The sequence below is a fragment of the Paralichthys olivaceus genome, chromosome 18 (genome assembly GCF_024713975.1).
Source record: "Paralichthys olivaceus isolate ysfri-2021 chromosome 18, ASM2471397v2, whole genome shotgun sequence".
NCBI classification, from domain to species: domain Eukaryota; kingdom Metazoa; phylum Chordata; class Actinopteri; order Pleuronectiformes; family Paralichthyidae; genus Paralichthys; species Paralichthys olivaceus.
This window is the reverse complement of record NC_091110.1, coordinates 923,648-945,655: the sequence shown is the minus strand read 5'-3', so window position 1 is coordinate 945,655 and position 22,008 is coordinate 923,648. Positions and strand designations below refer to the sequence as shown.

Below are 22,008 nucleotides of genomic sequence, written 5' to 3'. Positions count from 1 at the left end.
ACCGGGCAGAAACACCAAGTTTATGTAGCACTCTCAAGTAGACCTGACTCCGTCTCACAGTTTGGCAACTTTATTTGTTCCGGTTCTATGTTCGTTTTTTTACAGCCGGCATGCACAGACTCACGACCCGCGGCGAACATGTAAAAAAAAAAACACAATCCCTCTCGGCGCTGGCCGGTGACATCACATGAACTCTGACCTCAGTCCAAAAAAATATTAAATATAAGCAAAATAAAAATACAATTTCAATAATGACTGTTTACTTCTTACTAAGTTCTCTGGCTCACTGGCATCTTACCTATTAAAAATGTAAAATATCAAAATGTAAATTAAATAATAATAGGCTATTTACATCTAGGTCTCAACATCTGAGAACATCTATTGCATCCCTCATCTAATCTGGCCGGGTAGAGCTTGGCAAGCCTGGCCTTACAGTAGTGAATTCTATGTACTACCTTAAATTGTATTAGATTAAGTCTAGCGCAACTGGAGGAAGAATTGACTACTCGCAAGGCTTTTTCCCAGAAATCATCCGGCAAAGTAATCTGCAGTTCATTCTCCCAGCTGACCCTCTAATTTTGTTAACCACTATATCTATAGATGGAGAAAGGAGGTGATAAAAATAAGAAATATGGCCCCTAGGAAGAGTTTTACCTTTCAGTCAGTATTAGATCTGCACCATTTAGAAGTGGAATTTGAGGGAACCGGGAGGAGTAAGTCCTAGCAAAAAAACGTAGCTGAAAATATCTTAGGAAATCCTAGCTAGTCAACATAAAGTTTGTGTGCAATTGTTCAAAACTTGCAAATAAGCCACCTATGAACATATCTCTCAAGCTGCGGAGGCCACTCGTATCGGAGGACTTAAATCGAGGGTCAATTTTAGCAGGCATGAATAAATGATTATTGCAAATGGGAGTTGCCCAGATTTTCAAGGTGCCACTCACTATGAGATTAGATGTGAAATTTAGTGGGGAGAAAGGAAGGCTACTATAAACCAGGGCCTGAAGCGGGGAAACAAACGCAACAAGACAAACATTCACCATAAACCCAGTGATGTCAAAAACCACTTCCATGTGTGGGGTCTGCATTTTGACCCTGAATGAGTCCTGATGGAAAGGCTGCTCTGAGGGATGACCTCTTTCTTCTAAGTGAAGGGGGCCCTCTGTGCTGCAGTCAGCTTTGTCCATAAGAGTCCAACAAGTTCCCAAAAAAAAACCACCTTATTTTTTCTAAGTATACAGTCCAAATATGTAAAGGCTGCTCAGTCCTCCTTTAGAGATCACCTGTCCAACACATCTTGTCCTAGTTCCCTTCTAAATGCTTTTAGTTTTTGTTTAAAACCTGGCTCTATCTCCCTGGGTGTTTGGCTCTTCTCTTCACGACTGACCTGCCAGGTTAGGCGTTTGATCCTCTCCAGGGGGGGGGCATGACGCTAGAGCCCGGTGATCTCTCTCAATTTGAAGGTGAAGAGACGGTGGCAGCTCCAGCTTTAACCATAGAAGCTTTTCAGTAAAATCATTCATAGACCTGGCGCTGTCCTCCGCTCCCTCCTTCACCGCATGAATCCTGATGTTTTCCCTCCTCGACCATCCCACCTGATCCACCAATCCTTTCGAATAGTTTCTGTAGCTCAAGGAGTTCCAGTGTGGTATCCTCAATGTGCTGCAGGCACTCTTCGGCTGCGTCGTCTATCCGGTTATTTGTTTCCCTAAGCTCTTCCTTAATTTCCTTGAGAATGTCCGTGGAAATCACGTAGTTCTTGAAGTATTGTCTCCATATTTTCCATTTCTTGAGTGGACTGTGCCGCTTCTTTTCAGCTGTTTGGGCTCGACATCCTTGACCGCTGCTAGCTCGTTGTCCTCTCCTGTTAGCTCTGATGCTAACGTGTCTTGGACGTCGTCTCTGTCTACGTTTAATTCGGGTTTTTGAGACTTTTTACCCGTTTTTCCTCTCCTCATTCTCTCTGCCCTTTCTGTTTGATATTTGTCACATACTATATTCGCCTAATGACACTTAGCAGGGCGTCCCAAATTTAAAGTTGGGGCTGTGGAGGACTATGTGACTGGTGTTGTTTCAAGTAGGCTATTCTATATTTATGTTTGCTGAAATATTTGCGTTACTGAGTGAGTGTACAGTTCTAAATTGTGAGTTGCAATATATTATCAGTATATTAGAAGTAAGCCGCGTTAGAGAATATTTTGTGAAATGCTGTATTTGTTTATCTTACTCTTGCTTATGTTTACTTTATTACTGGTATCCAAAGTTGTTTAATGAATACAAGTGCTAGGTGACAGATTAGACATGTAAAATGTTTTTGTTTTTAAATGTCTGGATGTACATTGTCTATAGTAATATTTCAGTATAGTCTATTGTATGTAATATTTCAGTTCTGTAGATATTCAGCAGTAATTTTATACATTCATGTATAAATATACATCATGAGTGAAACCAAAATGCATATCTGGAGTCTGTGTAAACTGTGAGTGTTTACCAGTAGCCAATTTGCATGCTTCAGTGAGCACAATGAGTTCTGCTGCCTGGGCTGAGAGGTGATGAGGAAGAGGACCAGAGAGGAGAATGTCACTATCAGAATAGACAGAAAAACCAACAAAGTTAATAACGTGAGGCGGACCCATCTACATACACAATCAAGTCATAGTTCATCAGAAAGGTCAGGACTTGTAGTTCAGCAACACAGTTGTGTTCTCCACCCGTTATCTGGAAGCGGGAGAAGCGTGGCTGGATTCAAGGTTGAACAGCATTTCACTGTGATGTTGGGCATATCAAGAAGGACAGCTAGCAGCAGAAATATGTGAGGTCTTCTGTTCTGTGAGAATGAGAGACACAGTATGAATAACAAGAAGTGTCAAGTCAGAGTAGCCTACGATGTCGTGTCATGACGTGAGGCAAGAACTGCTTTTTCACAGGCAGCCACTGCACACAAGCTTTGTGGAGGGCCAGCTGCCACTGGGTCAAGTTTAGCAGAGAAGTAGGTTCACAGTAGCCTTGATAAAGGCGTGTGAATGTAGGGTGACCTTTATCTCTTGTGGTGTCTGAAATGCCATGTGTTGTGTTACACATCCCCTCCCTGTTACCAAACAGATGAGGTGGGCCAGATGTGTTTTGTTTAGATTCACAAAAATAACTCTCCTATATAAATGGGGAGTTGAAGCTGTTGGGAGAAGAGATTCACATTGGCCCCGGATCTCTCTCCAGGCAGACTGCAGTGCTTGTATTGATGCTGAAGTTTTTGTAATAAACCTTTCAAACAATCAAGCGGTGTCAATCGGCGATTCTTTCATCATCTTCACATCATCGCTACCCCAATATACAACACTCTGATTTTCTTAACTGGAAACAGTGACAGGTGAATCAGGGCAGGGGATAATTACAGTTTCTGATAAGGCCCAAAGCATTTATGCTATGATATGAGAATGGAGATAGTCATCAACCACATACAATGATCATGTGGCAGGAAAACACTGATTTGGAGATAATTTGAAACTGAAAGCATTCATGACATCATGCATCATGGTTAAATTCCAGTCACTGACTGTCTGACATGATGGTCCAAGGTCCCTCCACTGGTCATCATGTGATTTGGAAAGCGAAATGTGAGGGCTGGGATTCGGAATGCACAACAGTGACTTCTGTTGGTCAGTGAGTGAAACAGCCTCTTGGAACTAGACCAGAAGATGTTAGACACAACCAGAGAGTCCTCAGGAGAGGAGGAAAACACAGTTTTATAAGCATGATCAGATGCACATGTGAAGTACAATGCAATATGGCTATAATAAGCTTTTGTTCACAAAGTGGCTCTGCGTGCAAGAAAGTACTGGAGATGGCGAGAGAAGCTAAAAATTGCAACATTAGTTCCGAAGATGAACCTTTCCCATACGACATTCCCATAGACTGATCTTGATATATCATTTTAAGGAAAAATATTAACATACTTTGTGAGAACACTGTGACATTTGGCTACCAAAATGAAATCCAAATTCATGTGAATGTTTGTGCCAAATATGAAAGAATTCCCTGAAGGCATTTTGGATATATATATATATATATATATACATATACAAGGCAAGAAGTGTGCTTTGTGAGGTGCTATTGACCTTGCCATTTGATCTTTGATCCTTCATCAATCACATCCAAAAGATGTCCCTACTTTTGGTGTATGTCTGACAATGATAAAGTCTAATCAGGAAGGAGCTCAACACTCCTAATTGCAAGTGAGAGAATCGTTTTCCCTTCTGAATTTGTCTTCCCAGAAAGACAGTGTCTCTGTGCTACTTGGTCCCCCAGATTACAGCAGTGAGAGCACTCTTTGGTTCTCAGGCATCAGGCCCTCACGTCTCTACCCTCTTTTGTCAGGGAGGTTGAGGTCAGAGTCCCAGACTACCTGCGCAGTTTTACCTTTCATCTCTGAGATCCAGAGTGTCCTCTCACACGAGTGATCCTGCCGACAACGTCAAAATTGTGGTGGCAATTTCTGTGAAACAAGCACAGAGTCAAACACTACTTTTTGTAAGTTTAATTCAGCATCTGCAGATGGACTCATCAGTACACATCACCTGAATGACATGCACAAATGAGAAAAGAACATAGGAGAATCTGTGTTCTTACAACTCACAGCCCCTTTCCACTAAACATGCAAAGGTGTTTATTACCCTCCTGTAGTTTCACTCAGTGGAGGAGACATCCTGTCCTTTTCTTTACATTTTCTGTGGATGACCCCCCCTGTGAGAACCCAGTTGTTTGATCCCAATCAGAGATACTAAAAGATACCATAGAGTTGTGGTTTCTCAAGGCCATAAAACTCAAGTCTCTTAAGCCACCATCGTAAACCTTAAAGTTGCCCTTTTTGATTAACAATTTGGTCAACCATTTGGTCAGTCCTCCACATACATCTTTGCTCATGCAATTATACATACAAAAATGTAACATTTCCATTACAGTGCTAAAAGTGTTAGAGCTGTGAGGATGAGGTCGTATTTAAAGAGACCGCTTTGGTGAGAGAATGGGCTCTGATTGGTGGGTGACTGATGAGCACCCATAAACCTATCGGTAGCTGAGCACATGACTCCGTGTCCTGCATGAACTAACACAATGCTTCATTAGTCACAATTCAAGTTCAGGATTTCTACAATGACATTCTCACTTTAAACTTAATTTAAGGTATCTTGAATTGAGGCAAATTAAAGCTTACCTTGAATTATGATCAGTCAGAATCAAATTCTCATATATCACAAATCATAAACTGGATTTATTTTCATAATTAATTATGGATAAAATTACAAGGTATGTTGCAGAAATCTGAAAAGGATATCTATATCATTGAGCATTGTACAAGTTACATTGTACAAGTACATGTTCTACTGAATAAGGGATCAGTCACTTGCTATCCGTAATACGAACAGCCATCATCAGGAACATCAGAGAGATCATAGTTAATAATCATCCCAAGGTACTTGTAGTTCTCTACAAAGTCTACCACCTGCCCCTTGATGATAGTACTCTGAGAGTTTGAGGGCTGATGCCTAAAACTCATGTCCTTGGTTTTTGTCACATTTAGTACTAAAAATGCACAGTCACACCAATACAGATTCATAATCCACAGTGGGACCATGGCTGTTCTCATCCACATGGAGGAGACTGACTGTCACCAAGTCATCAGCAAATTTGAAAAGTAATCTGTTGTCATGCCAGCTGCAGCAGTCATCAGTATACACATTACAGAGTGAAAAGACACAGGAGAAGACCCTGTGAATGATGACAATGCCTCTTACATGCATTTGTTTACCCTCACTTTCTGTGTTAGTTGTCAGTTGCAGCTCGAGGTATCATGCATGTATCCAAAATTATCTTTTCCAGGCACTATACTGGTACTGTAGTCACTACAAGTTACGCATGTTCCATTTTGCCTGGGGGACATTTAAAACAAACCAGTCTACAACACAGTAAAAATCACATGAAAATCAACCGCCCTCCTCATCTTTTCATATTTTTTTATTCCTCAATTTTTTGATATGGATTTAGAATTTGATACTGAGCATAGCCATGAAATTGGCTCCCCAATAGAAATGGTAAAAGTTGTCAAGCTTATGTTGCCTACATAAATCCCCACAGATTTCCAAAACATTCTCAGAACACAGTTTACATCACAGTATATTGTAAGGTATCACATTTTTAATTACTCACCTTATTGATGGAACCTCAACCATATTTACTGTCCCTGGCTCAGACTCTCTCTCAAGCATCTACAGTAGGTGTTTTCATTCCCAAATCACAGGCTCTCTTGTGGTTCCAAGAGTCTGTAAGAGTAGAACAGGAGGTAGAGCATTCAGCTACCAGGCAGACAACTTCTGTGCATTTACGGTTAAACTTTAAACATTCCTTTTTGATAAAGCCTTGCTGGATCAGGTGAGTCCTGAACCATCCCTTAAGCTGCTATAGGTCTAGACTGCAGAGGAAACTCCCATCATCCACAGAGCACTTCTCCACTTCTCTCTGTCTCTCTCTTTCTCAAATCATGTGCATTACGACTGAAGGGAGTAAGCGAGGTGTCTCTTAACGTTCCTAAAAAGCTACATGCTCGCTCTGCTGGATCCCTCTGGTAACTACACCTGCTCTTACTGCTGCTGGTGTTAGAATAACTTGTTGAACATAAAACACAAGAATACACAAAAATACTGTTCTCTAACTGCTGCAACTGACAGTAAACATTATAACCATAACATGAATATGCTCAAGTATTAGAATATGAGAAATTTAATGTTACTCTGCTACTTCAGCTAACTTGCTGGTAAAGCACAATATTCCTTGTGTCACAAAAGCAACAAGTGTCAGAACCTGTCTGACTGCCTAATTCAACCAGGCACAACTTTTTTTCCTTCGCGCCTGCGGACACCAGGCCGAAATAGGTGGATGGGCTTTCTATAAAGAAGGCTCCTGTCGTGGTTTCAAAGCTCTACGTGCTTTCTGGCATTTGCTGGAGGCCCGTCAAATTGCAATCTATAATGAAAGGGGAATCAGAAGTTAGTGTAAATCCTAGAATATGCTGGCCCCTCATTTCAGCCAAAAAAGCCTCAAACTGTTTGAAAGTTACACCTTTGCGATTACGTAGGCCCCCCGATCAACATTCTTCCCTCTCATACCCATATGTACTCTGTACGGCTATCAAAATGGAGCCCTTAGAAATGGGCTTAATTGATACCAAAGGTCACAAAGGTCACCTGGGCCCTTCTGCGGTTTTGGTTAAAATCAGTAATGCAGGCTCAAAGAGCCCCTCGTGACCAGTGGGTCAAATTTGGGGCTCCTAGGCCCTTGGGAAGGCCCCGAAAGGCATCGTAATTTTCCCAAAAATCACCAGAACCAAGAGGCTGCAAACCCTGTTTAGGCACCTGACCAGCTAGAGGCTGAAATCCAAGTGACAACTCATGTAACGTTGATAAGAAATTCCCTCAAGCAGTCCAAGTTACCAGATATAATGAAATTCCCTACTGACAGTCCTAACATATCACATTCACAGTGACGTTACTCTGACCTTTAACTTCGAAGGGAATAAAATCCTTCATCTTTGAATTGAAGTTAATATTTTTACCAAGTTTGACGACATTCTCATGAGCTGATCTTTAGATATCAATTTAAGGAAAAATATTTACGTACTTTGTGAGAACACTGTGACATTTGGCTACCAAAACGAAACCCAAATTCATATGAATGTTTGTGCCAAATGTGAAAGAATTCCCTGAAGGCATTTCGGATATATCGCATTTACAAGGCAAGAAGTGTGCTTTGTGAGGTCCCAGTATCCTTGCCATTTGATCTTTGACAACTGAATTCTATTCAAGTCATCATTGAGTCCAAATTAATGTTTGTGCCACATGTAATGATATTTCCTTTGGACAATCTTGATAAATTGTATTCAAAACAATGCAAAGTCATGTGAGCTTGAACTTTTGACCATACCAACATAACGTAGTTGTTCATGAGATATCGCATTCACATGAATGGGACAGACAGATGGATGGACAACTTGAAAACATAATGCCTCTGGCCATACTGAATGTGAAAATGGTAAAGAAATAAATATAGCAATACATGATAAATAATTTGTTCGATGTTCTTTTATTTTACATGGATGATTTCTTGACAAAACAAGCCAACTCTATAAATGTGAACTGAGTGTCAGAAATTAACATGACATTCATAGCATCTGCAAACAATTTTTCCCCACAAATTTCTGTTACTTTCTGAGAATCTACATCACAGTATATTGTAAAATATCAAGTGTTTCAATGCTCACCTTATTGATGGAACCTTAGTGATGTCTACTGTCCCTGGCTCAGACACTCTCTCAAGCATCTACAGTACATGTCAAGAAAGGTAATGGTAGCATTAAAATAACATTAGATATCTACAATTCAGTTGAACTATTATAGTTTCAGATATTAATCATTTAATTCCGAGTTCAGTCAGGAACCCTTTCTTATGATTTACCCATTTGTTGCAAATGGGGACACAGTTATGATTGGCGCTGAAGGCTCCATTCTTTGGATGTTCCCTGGTTAGCTGAGCAGCGTGCTAATATAAAACAGGGAACATATGCAGAACTCCCCAGTGGGCGTAGCAGGCAAGGTACTTTGGCAAGATGATTTACCACAACCGTGTTTGTACTCTGTGCTGTGGTGGCAATTTCTGTGAAACAAGCACAAAGTCAAACACTTCTTCCTGTAAGTTTAATTCAGCATCTGCAGATGGACTCATTAGTACACATCACCTGATTGACATGCACAAATGAGCAAAGAACATAGGAGAATCTGTGTTCTTATAACTCACAGCCCCCTCCCACTAAGCATGCAAAGGTATATATACCCTTCTGTAGTTTCACTCAGTGGAGGAGACATCCTGTCCTTTTGTTTACATGTTCTGTGGATGACCACCCCCTGTGAGATCCCAGTTGTTTGATCCCAATCAGAGATACAACGAGATACCATAAAGTTGTGGTTTCTCGAGGCCATAAAACTCAAGTCTCTTAAGCCACCATCGTAAACCTTAAGGTTGCCCTTTTAGATTAACAATTTGGTCAACCATTTGGTCAGTCCTCCTCATACAGTACATGTCTGCTCATGCAATTATACATACACAAACATTTCCATTACAGTGCTAAAAGTGTTATAGCTGAGCAGGGATCAGTGAGGATGAGGTCGTATTTAAAGGGACCGCTTTGGTGAGAGAATGGGCTGTGATTGGTGAGTGACTGACGAGCACCCATGAACCTATCGGTAGCTGAGCACTAACACAATGCTTCATTAGTCACTATTCAAGTTCAGGATTTCCACAATGACATTCTCACTTTAAACTTAATTTAAGGTATCTCGAATTGAGGCAAATTAAAGCTGACCTTGAATTATGATCAGTTACAATCATTGTTGTTCAACTTGTTGAACCAAGAGGTTACATGTCGTGTGTTTGTGTGTGTGTAGATGTTGTAGAGCGTACAATATTGTAGCATAATGAGAGTCAGTTTTCAAATCAAATCAAATATACTTTACTGTTCCATAGCGAAATTCGTCTTGGGCCAAACTGCTACAGCAGCTGCAGAACAGTACATTGTACAACAAACAACAACTCAACACATGGACATATCACGTAAGATCCCTAATAATGAGCCCCCATTCACTGCCAGATTTGAATTCACATTGTATTAATATTGAACTATGGCGTGTCCAAATCACACCAAATTTATGTGTCAAGCATGATGCCAATAAGATGACTACGATGACTCGTGAGATATGCATTTCACATAAATAGACAGACAGACAGACAGAGAGACTCACAAACATATGTGGAATTAGTAGACCAGGGTTTGGCATGTTAGACACTTTTTTTTGTCTGTCTACAAATCTTCCTCATGTCCAACTAAATGTTATGATGACGCCTGTCTTTTGCCTCACTGGTGGAGTAGAATACTCCACCAAGACCGGACTGGTTCCCAAAAGTATAGAATATGGGACCCTAGCTCAGGATGATCAGTAGTCTGTCTGCTGCAGGAAATCAAAAAGTTTGCCCCCACCCTCTCACCTTCCCAATCATACGTACGTGCCTCACAGAAAACTGCACACCTCCTCCCACTCACTCCCTGTGAAGAGGTGTATCAAATTACAGCCTGAGGAGAGAGAAAGCTTGAACTCCCAAACTAATAAAGTTCAGGCCTTCCAGGATGAGAGTATGCACACACTGAGTGTACTGTTGTTGTATTTGCAGGATGAGCTGCACCCCCCCCCCCCCCCCATGTTTCACTGCAGTCTCCAATTAGAAGACAGTTAAGAAACAACCAATCAGAAGACAGTTAAGAAACAACCAATCAGAAGACAGTTAAGAAACAAACAATAAGAAGACAGTTAAGAAACAACCAATTTGAAGATAGTTAAGAAACAACCAATTATAAGACAGTTAAGAAACAACCAATTATAAGACAGTTAAGAAACAACCAATTAGAAGACAGTTAAGAACCAACCAATTAGAAGACAGTTAAGAAACAACCAATAAGAAGACAGTTAAGAACAACCAATTAGAAGACAGTTAAGAACCAACCAATCAGAAGACAGTTAAGAAACAACCAATTAGAAGACAGTTAAGAACCAACCAATTAGAAGACAGTTAAGAAACAACCAATAAGAAGACAGTTAAGAAAAAACCAATCAGAAGACAGTTAAGAAACAACTAATAAGAAGACAGTTAAGAACCAACCAATCAGAAGACAGTTAAGAAACAACCAATAAGATGACAGTTAAGAAACAACCAATCAGAAGACAGTTAAGAAACAACCAATTAGAAGACAGTTAAGAAACAACCAATTAGAAGACAGTTAAGAACCAACCAATTGACTTTGACTTTTAAATAACTTTATTTAAGACACATTGTCAAAGAAAAAAAATCCTAATTTCTCAACAAATTTTGCAAAGACAAAGGGATAAAAACCATTATATTACGCACACATCAGACACCAACCCTAAAAAGTTAAAACCAGAGCCTGGTTCTCCCCCAGTGAGCACAGGACCTGTCCCACCCCCCACACAGCCCTGAAACCCTCCAAATTGTTAGTCAGTGTAAAATACGCATGTTCAATACTCAGCCGAGCTGCCATAAAACCCCTCACACAGGGCAGCGGATCCGTCCAGCCTCTCCCAGCCATTTTGTTTTTCCGACTGATCCACGTTGCCATCTTTGCATTAGAAAAATAAAATTCATTAAAACCATGGTATGTTTCCTCCTTGCTGTGTACTTGGGTCCAAACACAAAAAGTGGCAAAGAGAAAACCTCTCCTAACCCCCCCACCCACTCCTGCAGCTGTTTAAACATGTCAGCTAACCTGGGACAGGACACCACTAAGTGCTCCAGGGTCTCAGGCAGTGAACAGAATGGACACCCCCCCTCAGTGCTTGGGTCCAGGTGAGCTCTGTATCTGTTTGTAGCTAGAGCTCCATGTATAATTCTCCACTGGATGTCTGCCATCCGTCTCTCCACAGGAGGTTAATACAGGACCCGCCAGCTGCCACTAGGGGAATAGTCTGAGCCAAAAACCTCAGTCCACCTGGACTCCCTGACTCCTTCGAGAGAGCGACAGTTCAGGACCTTCACGCAGCTGTGGTACAGTTTTTTCCCTGCACAGGTGTTGAAAGTGCCCAGTGCTGGAGTCCTGAGGGTTAGCAGTCGGCCGCTCTCTTCTCTCCACTCCCCCACTGCAGGACTCACCTTCAGGATAGGGAAAACGTATTCTTTTGTTCTGGTCCACTGGTCCGCCTGACTTTTGTTCTGGGCAAAGGTCTTCAGGGCTTGGGGCAGCACCTGCCACACCTCGTCCACGAGGCTCCGCAGCACTCTGGTGGATCTCATTCCTGTCACCTCCGCCAGCCTCTCAAGTGTCGTCCGGGTCAGGTGGCCCAGCTTTACTATACCTGCCTCCCTGAACTTTTCCTTTACCGTTGTGGATGTCAGGACTGAGGTAACTAGGAAACTATTGTCAAACAGTGGCTCCTCAAAGAGCCACATCCCAGGCGTGGGGTCAGGAGGCCTCTTGAAATTGAGCGTCCTCCATGCATCCATCACCGAGGTATAAAACTCAGTGAGTCCAGTTATTTTGTGCTGTGGAGAGTTCAACAGGAACAGCTGTTTGTCATACCCAAGGCCCCCGGCTCTCCAGAGCAGCAGGCGTGCCACAGCCGACCAGCACAGTGTGGAGCCGTACAGGAGCCTCTGGGCGGCTTGCAGTCTAAAAGCAGCGGTCCTTGTGATGATGTCTGTAAGTCCACGGCCCCCCTCTGCCACCGGGAGGTACAGCACGGACGCCCGCACCCAGTGATGCCCCGACCAAAAGAAATCCACCAGCAGCCTCTGTAGTTGTTCCATGAGTCCAGGTGGACGAGTGAGCACCTGGAGTCTGTGCCACAGGGATGCTGCAACCAGGTTACTGACTATCAGACTTCTTCCCCTGTAGGACAACTGGGGTAGCAACCATTTCCATTTAGACAACTTGACCTGCACCTTCCCCAGCACTCCCTCCCAGTTCTGCCTCTCTATCTCTTCACTGCCAATATACAAGCCGAGGACTTTCAACCCTTTTACTTCCCATGTCAGGTTCCCAGGGAGACGGGGTACTCTCCCTGCGTCCCACTGACCAATCACACATGCCTCACTCTTTCCCCAGTTCACTTTTGCTGATGAAGCCTTCGCATACAATGAAAAAACTCCCTCTAACTCTTGTATGTCATCCTGATCCTGGACGAAGATGTTCACGTCGTCCGCATACGCTGACACTACTATCGGGGGGCTGTGAGCCAGCTCAGGCAGACGCAGGCCTTTCAGCCGAGTCCTGAGCCGCCACAGGAGAGGTTCGATGGCCACGCTGTACAGTTGGCCTGAGATGGGGCATCCCTGCCTGATCCCTCTTTCTACTGGTACCGGTCGGCTCAGCCCTCCCCCCACCTTCACCACACAACACGTATCATTATACAATAATTTCACCCAGGACAGAAAGTGCTCCCCGACACCAAAAGTCTGCAGTGTGGCAAACAGGAATGAGCGATCAACATGATCAAACGCTTTTCTTGGTCAATGGAAATAATGCCAATATTAATATTATATGTTTTACACAAATCAAAAATGTCTCTCATTAAAAACAAATTGTCCTGCATTGACCTACCTGGTACACAATAAGATTGGTCAGCACCAATAAGCACTTCCATAAAAACCTTGAATCTATTTGCTAAAACCTTAGATAAAACCTTATAGTCACTACATAACAGAGAGATGGGTCTCCAGTTTTTCAGCAGGGTCAGATCCCTGTGATATTACGGCTCATCTGCAGGAGGCTGGAAGAGGCCCCTTCCCAAACAACTCCTTCAAGACATCCAGCAGATCCTGTCCCATAATGCTCCAGAAATGTTTTTAAAAATCTGCCGGTAATCCATCCAAACCTGTTGACTTGCCTGCAGCCATCTGAAACTGCAGTGGTCAGCTCCTCCAGCGTGATGTCCGAGCTCAGGATGTCTCTCTCACCTGGACTCAGCTGTGGGAGGTCCTGCAGCAGCTCGGCCACAGCTTCACTGTCACACTCCTCTGCCCCAAACAGGTCGGTATAAAACTCCACCGCGTGTCTCCTCATCTCGGCTGGTTCTGCTGTTATATTCCCATCCGGCAGCCGGAGACCCACCATCTGCTTCCCCTGGGCCACGGATCTCTCCAGATTAAAAAAGAAAGTGGTGGGTGCATCTATTTTTTTTAATTTCTGGAACCGCGCTCGAACCAGAGCTCCTTTGGCCTTCTCTTGGAGAAAGGAGTTCAGTTGTTGTTTTTTAGCTTTTAATGTCTCTGTGTTGGTAGGTACACTTTCCAGCTCCTTTATGTCGGCCTCTAGCTTCTCCATTGCTCTTTTAATGTTTCCTGAAGAGTAGGCAGTGTATTGCTGGCAGAACACCTTAATTTGGCCCTTGCCAACCTCCCACCACTGACTCAGGGAGGGAAACAATTCTTTCTTTGATTCCCAGTTGGCCCAGAACTGTTTAAAATTCCCACAGAAATTTAAGTCCTTTAAAAGTTTAACATTAAAATGCCAGAAAGATCCAGGCTTTTTAGCAGGAGATAAAAGTAGATCTACTAGAACTAACTGATGGTCAGTGAAACCAACTGGGTGAATTTGACAGTTTGTCACACGGGTGATAAAAGGAGCGGATATGTAAAATCTGTCCAGCTGGGCACCATGGATCCTGCCGTCTGTTATCTTTATCCAGGTATACTGCCTGGCTGAAGGATGCTGCTTCCTCCAGGCGTCCACTAGATCTGCCTCCTTGACTGTCTGGCCCAGGAAAGAGGAGGACTGAGGATGGAGCTCCTGTCCTATTCGGTCCAGATTGACATCTGTGCAGCAGTTCCAATCCCCCCCCATTATTATACACTCCCCTTGACCAACACTACCCAACATGTTCTTTAATAATTTAAAAAGAGTAACCCGTTCAGTGCCTTGGTTGTGTGCATACACGTTGATTAAATTAAAAATAATACTGTGTATTTCCACTCTTATAGTCAGAAGCCTGCCTGCCACGCTCTCTGTGCTGGATAGAATTGTCATGTTTAATGAGAGAGAAAATAAAACAGCAACTCCTGCGCTCAGGTTAGAGCCATGGCTGAGTACGTGCTGCCCCCCCCACCATACTCCCCAGTCTGTCTCATTCAGGCGATCACTGTGAGTCTCCTGTAAAAAAAGGACATCCAGCTTTTTTTCTTTAAAAAGTTCTGATACTAAAAACCTTTTCTGAGCACTTCTACCCCCGTTTATGTTTAATGAGGCTACCCTTAATGCCATGATAGGATAAAAAATACAGTGTAAAAAGACAAACAGGTATATACAGCAGAAAGAAAACACCCAGTGATGAATGGTCATAGTTAATTTATTCTACAACTTTTTCCTTCTCTTGGATCGTGTATTACATGGTAGACCTTTTTTAGCTGCAGTGACATGCTTCCTCAGCCTATATCTTCTTTTCTCATCCAGGACATCCGTCCCCACCACCTTCTGGAGGGTACTGGCTGTCTGGATGAACTTTTTTATGTCTGGGAAGAACTCCCCTACCTCCACTGCTTTACCAAACGATTCATCTAAAAAGTCATTGACCTCTTTTAATGAATATAAATCTGCGCTTAGTGAGACGCTGTCAGCTAGAGAAACATTGTCCGATTCATAATCTTCCTCCACGTCCATCTCACTAACCTGACTGTTGACTACTTCAGCCTGTACCGGTTCTGCCTGCTGTACAGGACCACACTGCATCTCCTGCTTCGCAGCAACCACCTTTTTTATTAAAACCTGTTTCTCACATCTCGTCTTCACGGCGGCCACCGGCACTACCGCCACCGGTACCACCGAAACCTCCGTAACCGCCGACCCGTGAGCCGCAGCCACCGGAACTGCCTCCGCCGAACCGGGGGCCGCAGCCACCGGCACCGCTTCCGCCGAACCGGGAGCCGCAGCCACCGGCACCGCTTCCGCCGAACCGGGAGCCGCAGCCACCGGAACTGCCTCCGCCGCCCCAGGAGGCTCAGCCACCGGCACCACCGCAGCCGCCTCGGGCTCCGCTGGACCCGCTGCATCAGCAACATCAGCCGCAGAGGACGCAGCAGCACCAGCCGACCGGCCCCACGCAGGCCGAGTCACCCCGGCGCTGCCCTCCCCTCCTTCCGCTCCAGCGGCCCCCCCAGCCCTTCTTCCGTTCGGGCACGTCACTTTTTTGTGTCCCACTTCTCCACACTGAAAACACTTCATGCTTCCCGAGCTCGCATACACCATATAAAAACTTTCCTCGTAGCGAACCCGGAAAGACACGTCCAGTGTCTGAGACTCGTTGTCCAGAAACATAAACGCTTGTCTCCGCAGAGACTGGACGTGCTTCAGCTTCGTGTCTCTGCACCCCAGAGCCACCGCGCGGAACCCGCTCGCGAACTTCCCGAAGCGCCTCAGCTCTCGCTCCAGAGCTTCATTGGGGATGAACGGGGGGACGCCGGACACGGTGATCCGGGTGGAAGCTACCGCTAGCGGGGACACCTGAATGAACTCATCCTCTAGCGTTAGACCGCTTTCAATGAGCTTAGCGACCGTGTCCGGATGTTTAAAAAAGATCACCAGTGCCTTGTTCATCCTGGAAGCGTAGGAGATGTTCTCATGACCCACCTGCTCCCCCACGGCCAACAGCACCTGCTCCACCGTGGAGCTGAGCTGAGGCACCAGCCTGACGCCATGTCTCAGGGACATCGGCGGCGTCCCTGCGGACGCCATCCGCGCCACGAGACCCGGCAAACACACAGAAAACCTACACTAAACGTACAAAAACACTATACAATAGTACAACAACGAACACACAACAAACATACAGAAAACTGAATAAATTTTTTAACACGCTTTCCTTCACCTCCTCTGTCTTCACAACTACACCTCCACCAACGAAGAAGAAGAAGAAGAAAAAGAAGATTTGGATTATGATTACAACTAGATTGCTTGGATAAAAAATATGACTACTCACATATAGTACCATTATTAACAATACATTTATCATACAATTGTCATTCTGCTCCATTCATTTCTGTCTACTTTAAACACTGATAAACCTCTCCATTTATGTTAGACACTCTTTTCTGTAAATTGATAAAAAAAAAAACTGAAAACATATGAAAACAGCTATCCTGCCCTGTTTGATGATTCAAAATTGAGTTATTAGTTAAAATAACTCATATGTTACTGATATTATGTGTGAGAATATCTCAGGGGCTGCGACTATTATCTGCTCTGTGGGATGGCAGCCTCACTGTGACAAGGAACTAACTCATGAGACAGAACGTTTACTTCCCAAAATGTCAAACTATTCCTTTAATGCACGTAGGTTTCTCTTGCATTCACATGGGTGGATTTATTCGGCCAACTTTTAATCAAACCCTGTGTGAGTCAGTGAGTCTCGTCTCTTAATCCTATCTGCTTGTAGAATAATTTTGGTCATCATTGAATCATATGCTGAGATGAATAACTTAATGATTCCTGACTCAGGCTCATCTGAATTAAACTTTTTTATAGTTTTCTCCATATAATGCAGCATCTGTAGATATCTGTATAAATCTTGATTGTTTAATCCATACTGATTTTTTAGATCCTGAAAACTTTTGATGGTCTTCTTTTTAAAAAGTTCCCAAAATATATTTGGTCCCGCGCCCCATCTACTGAATCTTAACTGTCTTCTGATTGGTTGTTTCTTAACTGTCTTCTGATTGGTTGGTTCTTAACTGTCTTCTTATTGGTTGTTTCTTAACAGTCTTCTGATTGGTTGTTTCTTAACTGTCTTCTAATTGGTTGTTCTTAACTGTCTTCTAATTGGTTGTTTCTTAACTGTGTTCTAATTGGTTGGTTCTTAACTGTCTTCTAATTGGTTGGTTCTTAACTGTATTATAATTGGTTGTTTCTTAACTGTCTTCTAATTGGTTGGTTCTTAACTGTCTTCTGATTAGTTGTTTCTTAACTGTCTTCTGATTGGTTGGTTCTTAACTGTCTTCTTATTGGTTGTTTCTTAACTGTCTTCTGATTGGTTGTTTCTTAACTGTCTTCTAATTGGTTGGTTCTTAACTGTCTTCTAATTGGTTGTTTCTTAAATGTCTTCTGATTGGTTGATTCTTAACTGTCTTCTAATTGGTTGTTTGTCAACTGTCTTCTAATTGGTTGTTTCTTAACTGTCTTCTGATTGGTTGTTTCCTAACTGTCTTCTAATTGGTTGGTTCTTAACTGTCTTCTAATTGGTTGGTTCTTAACTGTCTTCTGATTGGTTGGTTCTTAACTGTCTTCTGATTGGTTGTTTCTTAACTGTCTTCTTATTGGTTGTTTCTTAACTGTCTTCTAATTGGTTGGTTCTTAACTTTCTTCTTATTGGTTGGTTCTTAACTGTCTTCTAATTGGTTGTTCTTAACTGTCTTCTAATTGGTTGGTTCTTAACTGTCTTCTGATTAGTTGTTTCTTAACTGTCTTCTGATTGGTTGGTTCTTAACTGTCTTCTTATTGGTTGTTTCTTAACTGTCTTCTGATTGGTTGTTTCTTAACTGTCTTCTAATTGGTTGGTTCTTAACTGTCTTCTAATTGGTTGTTTCTTAAATGTCTTCTTATTGGTTGGTTCTTAACTGTCTTATAATTGGTTGTTTCTTAACTGTCTTCTAATTGGTTGGTTCTTAACTGTCTTCTGATTGGTTGTTTCTTAACTGTCTTCTGATTGGTTGGTTCTTAACTGTCTTCTTATTGGTTGGTTCTTAACTGTCTTCTGATTGGTTGTTTCTTAACTGTCTTCTGATTGGTTGGTTCTTAACTGTCTTCTACTTGGTTGTTCTTAACTGTCTTCTAATTGGTTGGTTCTTAACTGTCTTATAATTGGTTGTTTCTTAACTGTCTTCTAATTGTTTTTTTCTTAACTGTCTTCTGATTGGTTGGTTCTTAACTGTCTTCTAATTGGTTGTTCTTAACTGTCTTCTAATTGGTTGTTTCTTAACTGTCTTCTAATTGGTTGGTTCTTAACTGTCTTCTGATTGGTTGTTTCTTAACTGTCTTCTGATTGGTTGGTTCTTAACTGTCTTCTTATTGGTTGTTTCTTAACTGTCTTCTGATTGGTTGTTTCTTAACTTTCTGATTGGTTGGTTCTTAACTGTCTTCTAATTGGTTGTTCTTAACTGTCTTCTAATTGGTTGTTTCTTAACTGTCTTATAATTGGTTGTTTCTTAACTGTCTTCTAATTGGTTGGTTCTTAACTGTCTTCTGATTGGTTGTTTCTTAACTGTCTTCTGATTGGTTGGTTCTTAACTGTCTTCTTATTGGTTGTTTCTTAACTGTCTTCTGATTGGTTGTTTCTTAACTGTCTTCTGATTGGTTGGTTCTTAACTGTCTTCTAATTGGTTGTTTCGTAACTGTCTTACAATTGGTTGTTTCTTAACTGTCTTCAAATTAGTTGTTTTTTAACTGTCTTCTTATTGTTTGTTTCTTAACTGTCTTCTGATTCGTTGTTTCTTAACTGTTAATTGGAGACTGCAGTGAAGTGTGCAGTTTTCTGTGAGGCACGTAAGTATGAGTGGGAAGGTGAGAGGGTGGGGGCAAACTTTTTGATTTCCTGCAGTAGACAGACTACTGATCATCCTGAGCTAGGATCCAATATTCTATACTTTTGGGAACCAGTCCGGTCTTGGTGGAGTATTCTACTCCACCAGTGAGGCAAAAGACAGGCGTCATCATAACATTTAGTTGGACATGAGGAAGATTTGTAGACAGACAAAAAAAAAGTGTCTAACATGCCAAACCCTGGTCTACTAATTCCACATATGTTTGTGAGTCTCTCTGTCTGTCTGTCTGTCTGTCTATTTATGTGAAATGCATATCTCACGAGTCATCGTAGTCATCTTATTGGCATAATGCTTGACACATAAATTTGGTGTGATTTGGACATGCCATAGTTCAATATTAATACAATGTGAATACAAATCTGGCAGTGAATGGGGGCTCATTATTAGGGATCTTACGTGATATGTCCATGTGTAGAGTTGTTGTTTGTTGTACAATGTACTGTTCTGCAGCTGCTGTAGCAGTTTGGCCCAAGACGAATTTCGCTATGGAACAATAAAGTATATTTGATTTGATTTGAAAACTGACTCTCATTATGCTACAATATTGTACGCTCTACAACATCTACACACACACAAACACACGACATGTAACCTCTTGGTTCAACAAGTTGAACAACAATTTCAGATTTATTCACAATAGCCTATTGTAGTTTAAGGTTTACTGATGTTAGTGCAACAACCTGAACAGTCATATGGGTCGTTTGTCCCAACCCTAGAACAAAGCCCAATCAGTTACTGTAAATAAAGGACCCTTGTTGTCATAGTAACTAGGAGCATACCAGCCTCAGGTCTGGTAAGGTGTAGACTAAAAGGACTTGTTTAGTTTTAAGGGGAGATTGTGTCTTGGGTTAAAATAACTACTGCGAAGACAATAGGACAAACTAAGAGTACCTTCATCATGATTGTCATAAAAACCCTAACCTCCCTCCTCCTTACTTTGTCTCTCACACTCATCTCCTTTTACTGTCTGCCTCTAAAGGTTGCCTATATAAACTAGTTTATGACAGTGGAGCCAAGCTTTTTGGATCTTTTTATGTTTGTTTTTTTATCTTTCTATTAATTGTTTTATTCCAATATTCATTCTTGTAGAAGGGTCTCTTAAAATTGAGTTTTGATACTTTATTATCATTATTTAAAAGTGCAGTGTGTAAGATTTAGGTTAAAAGGAACTACTGGCAGAAATTTAAGAAAGTACAATCCTCATGATGTTTTCACTAGTTTTCTTTACCCCAGAAAAGGCCCTTTGTATTTAAATACTTTATATTTACATGTAGGGGGGGTCCTCTCTAAGGAGGCCGCCATGTTTTTTACATTAGTCCAGACTGGACAAACTAAACACCTTTTGAGTTTTTATGACAACAAAGGCTACAACGGATTCTTTTTCATGTTTGGAAGGAGAGGGTGAGGTGAGCTGCAACATGAAATTTAAACACTAGATATCACAAAATTCTACACACTGTACCTTTAAGTTGATATCCTAAATATGTTATATCAGTATATTACTGAAGAGATCTGTTTTTATGGGCGCTCTGTGTCTGGACAAAATCTAATGAGGCTGTGTAGTCTGCTGGATGCTGTTTACTTGATGGCTTTTCAAAGGCAACAGGACATATACTGTATAATGCAAAGCAATTAATTGAGGTCAGAGGAGTTATCTGGAGCTATTGTTATGGACTTTTAATGGGGATTCATGTGGAACCCCTGTTCTGACACTGTACAAACTGCAGCTGGGCTGTTATATTTCTCTCTCTATATAAGACATAAGCCCCAGAAGCCTCAGGTTCAATCTGCATCATTTCTCTCTACATAATTTGATTAATCAAACATTTGTTAGAAATATACTGCACTAAAGTAGAATATGATTGGATATGCAAGATCTTGTGTTCTACTTCTTTTTGGTTATTAAACACATCTATTCTTTTACTATCACAGAAAACCATATAGTCATAAAAGTCATCCAAAATTGGGGAAAATGCAGTGATGGGTTTTTCATCACCCAATTAATATAATGTGATAATTTATTTAAGAAAATGCCTTGTTTTAAATTTCTTTTAGCAAATGTAAAATTACTACAGGGTGTATCTATGTATCTATATGTATCAGCTTTTCAAATGTGGACAGAAGCTGTAGCTATTCACAAAGATGTGAGTGCAGTAGTTTAAACACTCAGCTGTATGCCCTCTCTCCTTAATTCTTCTAGAATCTTTCCAAGCGTCCTCCAGCTCTGCTCACACGAGCCAGAGTTCGTCTCCAGCTGAATGCTGGATGGTATTTAAAGTTTGTTGTGGCTCAGAGAACAACGGGCCTCATACACATGTACAAACACATAACTCTCTTACCATTTCTGTGAGAGGTTCAGGTTTGAACACTGCTGTTATATCGTGCTTCCTTGTTGCATATTTTTGTGCTCTCAAGAGTTTGTTTAAACAAATCGTAAATAAATCAATGTCAACAGAAAATTAATCAGAAAATTAATCTGCACAGGAAACCTTTAAGAAGATTCAAATGAATGGAATTGTCATGTGCTCATGTTTCCCGGTTCAGTGTTGAGTGAAGTCAAAACCCAAATCGTTCATGAAGGAGCATAACTAACTTCTAGCTCTATAACTACTAATTATTTTTGTTGACCATTATTGGAGGCACTGTAAAATTGTAACATGCTTTTTAAATCCTTTTCTTTTCAGCTACTTGCAGATATACATCTGCATTTAAGGTTTAAAAACATTCCTTTTTGATAAAGCCTATAGTAAGGGCTGGATCAGGTGAGTCCTGAACCATCCCTTAGTTATGCTCCTATAGGGTAGACTGCTGGGG

At 41.8% G+C, this 22,008-nt stretch overlaps 1 long non-coding RNA gene across 1 annotated transcript in view; it reads right to left on the bottom strand.

The window, feature by feature from the left end:
* Positions 1–956: 956 nt before the first annotated feature.
* Positions 957–22,008, bottom strand: part of LOC138405483 (uncharacterized) — a 146,449-nt gene continuing 125,397 nt past the window's right edge. The window contains exon 2 of the long non-coding RNA XR_011239225.1: positions 957–6,314. This is a non-coding gene — a long non-coding RNA (uncharacterized lncRNA). The remainder of the gene's footprint in view (positions 6,315–22,008) is intronic.